This window comes from Rattus norvegicus, chromosome 9 (genome assembly GCF_021556685.1).
Source record: "Rattus norvegicus strain SHRSP/BbbUtx chromosome 9, alternate assembly SHRSP_T2T, whole genome shotgun sequence".
Lineage (NCBI taxonomy): Eukaryota > Metazoa > Chordata > Mammalia > Rodentia > Muridae > Rattus > Rattus norvegicus.
This window is the reverse complement of record NC_141542.1, coordinates 107,943,847-107,950,023: the sequence shown is the minus strand read 5'-3', so window position 1 is coordinate 107,950,023 and position 6,177 is coordinate 107,943,847. Positions and strand designations below refer to the sequence as shown.

The following is a 6,177-nucleotide window of genomic DNA, read 5'->3' as shown; positions in this document are numbered from 1 at the left end:
GAAAGATTTGTGCCATCTCTGTCATTTACCCATACCTGATAAAATTAAGTGATCTGCCTGAGCATCTCAAGAAATTGGTGTTCAAACAGATTCCTGGGCTCTCTGGGGATCTGTCCCTGCTGTCCTGGAGCCATCGTCAGCCTAAAGTGCAGCCCTTGCCTCTGCCAACACCAACAATAGGCAGGGTCAGGCAGCACTGGGCTCATCCTGTGTCAGGGTTAGGACTTAGCCTCTACCCTCTTTCTTCCTGGCCAGTGACACTGCAGGAACCACCGTGTCATCACAGCACTGACTGCCTATACCAGAGAGCTCTCTCCTTGCTTCTTGTCACAGGTTCAAGTTCTGGGAAGAATTCTCAGCATGGAACAGAACTGCCCAGGGAAAGATCACCGCTGTCAGAAGCAGGCTTCTGAAGTTACCTGTAACTGGCCTTATCACAGGGGGTTGGGTTCCAGAGGCTGAACTGTCACAGTCTGACTCACTGGCATTAATACCAGCAGAAGTCTGCCTTCCCCTGAGCTGGACCTGGCCGTTAATGTTCAGTACGATCAGTCAGCCACCAGTATTTTCCCGGAAAGATGGCCTGCTGTCACTCAGGTTTCCGAGAAGGAGCTTATAACTTGGTTATGTAGCACCTGGAGCCCACAGTCCTCATTTCAGGGACTGACCATGATGGAGGACCACCACTTCAGCAAGGCCTAGTGCAGCTCGTATGCATGGATATGGAAGAGAGGAGAACGGGGGACATCTCTGACTCCTACATTTGACGCCCAGGAATGCTACTACTCACTTGAAGTCATTAGACTCTCTCTCTCTCTCTCTCTCTCTCTCTCTCTCTCTCTCTCTCTGGAACTCACTCTCTCTCTCTCTCTCTCTCTCTCTCTCTCTGGAACTCTCTCTCTCTCTCTCTCTCTCTCTGGAACTCACTCTCTCTCTGGAACTCTCTCTCTCTCTGGAACTCTCTCTCTCTCTCTCTGGAACTCTCTCTCTCTCTCTAGAACTCAGAAAGATCACTCGAGACCCAGAGGGCTTAGTCTAGGAAGCCTTCAAACTGATGTGGTCCTGGCACCTGTGCTGACAGATACCAGCACAGAGGAAGCGGAAGTCTCACCCGGCTGGCCAGCCCCAGGCACCGTTGAGTCGTGTTTGTGTTGAAGAAGAATTAAGGCTGATCACGTCTTGTGCCTAACATGGAGCGACATCTTCTGAGTCTCCCCATATTGCTGTTTTCACTGAGCCACATGTAACACTTCAGAGTGCCAAATGCTTTATAAAAAAAAATAGACCTGGCTCCGAGCGGGCACTACAGAATAGCATGAGTGGAATATGGCTTTTATGAAAACACAAAATGCTAACCACTCCCCACTCCCAACCCACCCTCCAAAAGAAGGAGAGAGGAAAGAGAGAGAAAGAGAGAGAAAGAGAGAGAATTACAGAAACTCGGAAAAGATGCTTTTCAAAGACGAGCTTCTTCTAGACGGAAAGTGACGCCTGAGTTCTGCTTCTTCATGCAGAACTTGTGTTCAGCTCCTAGTGGGGAAAAAGAGAGGTGACGCTTGATTTCTGCAAAGAGGCACTGCTGCCTGGCTGTATGTGTTGCTCAGGTGTCGTCGGGATTGGCAATGTGACCACGGCACGGGGGATTTCAGAAGTAGAAGCCATGCTCTGGTCATTCTGCACAAAATGTGCCTCCCGCCCACCACCTATACCTCCTAGACACCTGTCACCACCCTGGTGTGCAGCAGGTCCAGCTCTTGCAAACTATGGCCTTCAGCCTCAGAAAGCTGCCACACACGACTGTAGGATAACCATCCATCTTCATGCTCTACCTTCTTCCTCAAAGACAATCCCCATCCCTGTATCTGTCAGAGCCACTGAAGGGTACCATTAAATAACCAAAGCACCAGTCAAGAACTTCTCCAGCTCACTGTGCTCCCATCCACCTCATGTAACCTATGCTGAGCTGGGAAGCTCTAGGACAAGGCCACCCCTTCTCTGGAGTATGACCACATCTGCTGGCTTCCAGGGCCACCTGCTCCCTCCATACCTCCTCCCTCTCCTTGCCTCCTCAGTCTCTGCTTTGTTTAACTACTTATCCGCACCGTATGTTTACATTCCGTTCTCTTTCATCTTGGAAAACAAAACAAAATATAGAGAGTGTGAAAAGATCAGAGGGTTCCAAAGGCTTGGGGAATCCTTAGGAGAGGGAGTGAAGACAGAGCCAGGCTGCAGGGAGGAAACTGAATCTGACCTGTGTATGCTACTACCTTGTCAATAGTCGGGGCGAGGGGCGAGAAGACAGCTCTGACAGCAAAGGACTTTGTTACACAAACTTGAGGACTGAAACTCCACCTCCAGCACCCACATAGAAAAGGCAAGAGTTGAGCTGGACTTGGCAGCCCATGCCTTCAGTCCCAGCACACAAGAGACAGTGGTGGGAAGATTCGGAGTTTGAGGCCAGCCTGATCCACAGAGACAATTCAAGGAGAGTCGGGCTACACAGAGAAACCTTGTCTTGAAAAACAAATAAAACCAAACATCAAGAAAGAAAGAAAGGGGGGGGTTGGGGATTTGACTCAGTGGTAGAGTGCTTGCCTAGCAAGCACAAGGCCCTGGGTTCAGTCCCAAGCTCCGAAAAAAAGAAAAGAAAAAAAAGAAAGAGGGAGGGGGAGGGAGGGAGGGAGGGAGGGAGGGAGGGAGGGAGGGAGGGACCAAGAGTGGTGGAACACACTTGTAGCCAGCAGTGACAGGATGGAAATTGGAAGATCTCTCAGGCTCACCAGAAGGTGGGCCCAGCCAAATCATGCGCTTCAGGTCCCAGTGAGAGACCCTGTTCTAGAACAGCAGAGTGGATGATGACTGAGGAATGACCAAGGTTGACCCCTGGCATCCACACTCATGAATACACATGTAGGCACTCAACTGTACACTCGTAAATATGTACACACGCAAAGCCACAGTAAACTCATGAAGCAATGTCCAACTTCGGCCGGTGCATGCCCAGTGGATCCTCAGTTGTCAGACATGCTCCACAGTGACACAGGATGCTGATGAAAGCAGATTACAACAGTGGGATTGGAGAAGAAAGATAGAAATTTGGGACTTTCTACCTAACCTTTCTATTAATCGAAAAACATTCTAGAATGTTTGACAGGCAATCCTTGACACCAAGCGAAGTCTCAGAGATGAGGACAGACAATGCCTTTTGCAGTGGCTGGAACTCTTCACTCGCACTCCTGAAGGGAGCCTGTGCCTTAGAGTTCTCCCAGAAGATAGGAAACAGAAGAACATTGACCCGTGTTGGTACTGTGTACAAATACACACATGCGCACGCACGCACACGCACACACACACACACAGAGAGAGAGAGAGAGAGAGAGAGAGAGAGAGAGAGAGAGAGGTAATATTTCATGTGGTTTACTTTAATCTTTAAAAATTCCTGTAAGCCACATTCTTAAAAGTAAGTAGATTTTAATGGTAGACTGTTTTTATGACGAAATAAATACTATCTTTGTTGAAAGATGGGCACATGAGTGGATATATGGTGAGTAAGTGACTGAATGGATAAATGAATGGGTGGGTGAGTAGATGAATGGGTGATGATTGAATGGAGAAATAAGGATTGATGGGTGGGCAGACAATGAATATGTATGTATGTATGTATGTATAGATAGATAGATAGATAGATAGATAGATAGATAGATAGATAGATAGATAGATGGATGGATGGATGGATGGATGGATGGATAGATAGATAGATAGATAGATAGATAGATAGAGATAGATAGATAGATAGATAGATAGATAGATAGATAGATAGATAGATAGATACGTAAATAGATACATAGCTGGACTGAAAGAAAAATCAATTCATCAAAAGACTATAAAGTATCTTCTTTGTTCCCAGCACTAGGGGTGAAACCCAGGGCCACACATGCTAAGAAAATATTCTGTCACTTAGTTGTATCCCAATCCCCTTTCTTTACTTTTTATTTTAAGACAGACCCCTCTAAGTTTCTCAGGCTAGTCCTTAACTCACCCTATGGACCAGGCAGGCCTTGAATATAAAATCCTCCTACACAAACTTGCATAGAAACCAGAATCAGAAGCGTGCAGCATCAAGCCAGGCTACAGTGAGTCTCAGGACTTTCTGAGAACAAATGGGCCAATAAAATTGTAGGGCTAGCCTGCTAGAGTCAGTCTGCTGGAGGGGTAGAGACACCTTGGAAAAGACAGGATGAGGCATATAATTTTGTGCAAAGGCACAGAGAGAAAGTAGATCTGCTGAAAGCTGTTTCCAACACACATGGTCTGACATGGGAGAGACACCACGACGGGAACTGTAAACGGTAGGACAGCCCCAGGAAGCAGCGATTGGCAACCCCACACCAAGCCCTGCGGCATAGGGCTCCTGACTCTCCCAAGAACCATAGGAATGTGTCCAAGGCCTAGAAGCCAAAGAACCTTGGAATTCAGCCCTTTAGGTAAGCAAAAGGGAGCTTTCTGGCCATGAATAAGGGTAGGATACCAGAACAAAGGCAAAGCAGGCTATCCTGTCACGTCCAGGAAGAATTCAATCTTAATGTAAGACATGGGGACTGATTTGGGACTACATAGGAGCCAAAGGCAAAGGACTCAGTTGGTCACGGCCCAGGGTGACACTGGATAGTGTCATCTCTCAATTATCCCCATCTTCCTTCGGTTCCCTATCCCTGCGTTTGCTTCCTTCGCAGCACTTACAGATAGTAATGACTGGGTCAGTCTCCTCAGGCTGTGAGTTGGGGACATGGCGAAGCAAGACCAGCGATTCTAGGGTGGGTGACGGACGGCCCTCAGCTCCAAACAGATTGTGCTTTACTGAGATGGTGGGGGTGGCAGGCACGTGAGGCCTGAGCTCATCTTCGTAAGATCTCGGGGTGGAAACACACAATCTTTTAATTAAAATTTTACCGAATTTTAACTTGAATTTCCCATCTGCCACCCTAATTATGCCTAACCCTAAACCTAACTTGGAGCCATCTGTGTTCTTATCTCATTATACTGGGGTTATTTGCGTGCTTGTCCAATTCCTGCAGGAAACAGCAAGTCCCTCACCAAATCTGGGCATCTTAGATCTTAAGAACCAAACAGATGTCCCGTGCGATGGATCTCAGACAGGGTTCAGTGGGCAACTGCTTCATCCATGTTCTGTCAGATGGACAAACAGGTGTGAGAACAAGCTAGATAGGCGTGTGCACTCTCGAGCCATTGGTCAAGCTGGGCTTGATGTCACAATTGTTGGGCCATGACAGCATGATGGCTGAAAGAGTGTTTTCTCATATAGTATGGATTCTTGTACAAAATGTGTGTATGTGTATGCATGTATGTGTGCATGTGTGTGCATGTGCGTGCATGTGTGTTTGTGTGTGTGTGTGTGTGTGTGTGTGTGTGTGTGTGTGCATCTGTTTCAGCTTGCTTGAGTGGAAACCAGCATCCCAGGACCTCATTCTGTGAGTTGGAGGCAAGCCTTAGAAGTCTTTGAGGAAGGAACCATGACACTGGCTTTGCTGTATCTGCTGGAGTGAGAAGTGCTGTGTCTTTATAAATCTGACCCCACACCTGCTGACTCCCCAGGGCCAGGCTTATGTGCAGAGAAATGAGCCACCAGCGCTTAGCTGGCCATATGCTGGCTCCCTTCTCTCGGGGAGGGTAAAATGCCCCCCTGCTTCTCAGAGGCATTTAGAGGACCCCCAAGCGCCAAGGCCCAAACCCATCTACTGAGTACTTCATGAATACTCTCAGGGCAAAAGTTCAACACCTCATTTCCTCAGCACCCCACCTCCTTATGCTATGTGTCACCCCATCATTTGTGCAGTTGGTACCGTGCTTCTGGCTAGTCCTTCATGATTTCACTCGTGGAAGATTCTGAGCTCATGGGGGACGCCCCTGAGACACTTGTGGGTTAGAGAAGGCGGGTTGTGCTTCCATGAAAAACTCGCAAGAGCAGAGAGCATCTCTGTGTGTGTCTGCACAAGATGAAGCATTACAGGCAAAGGACAATCTGGGGAACTTCCCACCAGGTGCACACAACACGGGTTACACACAAGCTGCTCTCAGGAAACATGCCAACTAAGAGCAAGATGTCTCTGCTCCTATAGGCATGCATATACATGCGCAATTGCGCCATGGTGCATATAT

The 6,177-nt window shown here is 47.9% G+C and overlaps 1 long non-coding RNA gene across 1 annotated transcript; it reads right to left on the bottom strand.

The window, feature by feature from the left end:
* Positions 1 to 1,274: 1,274 nt before the first annotated feature.
* Positions 1,275 to 5,228, bottom strand: LOC134480416 (uncharacterized). The gene is made up of 3 exons (XR_015629987.1): positions 5,095 to 5,228; positions 4,741 to 4,910; positions 1,275 to 1,530 (listed from the first exon to the last, which is right to left on the bottom strand). It is a non-coding gene; the product is annotated as an uncharacterized LOC134480416 (long non-coding RNA).
* Positions 5,229 to 6,177: the final 949 nt, after the last annotated feature.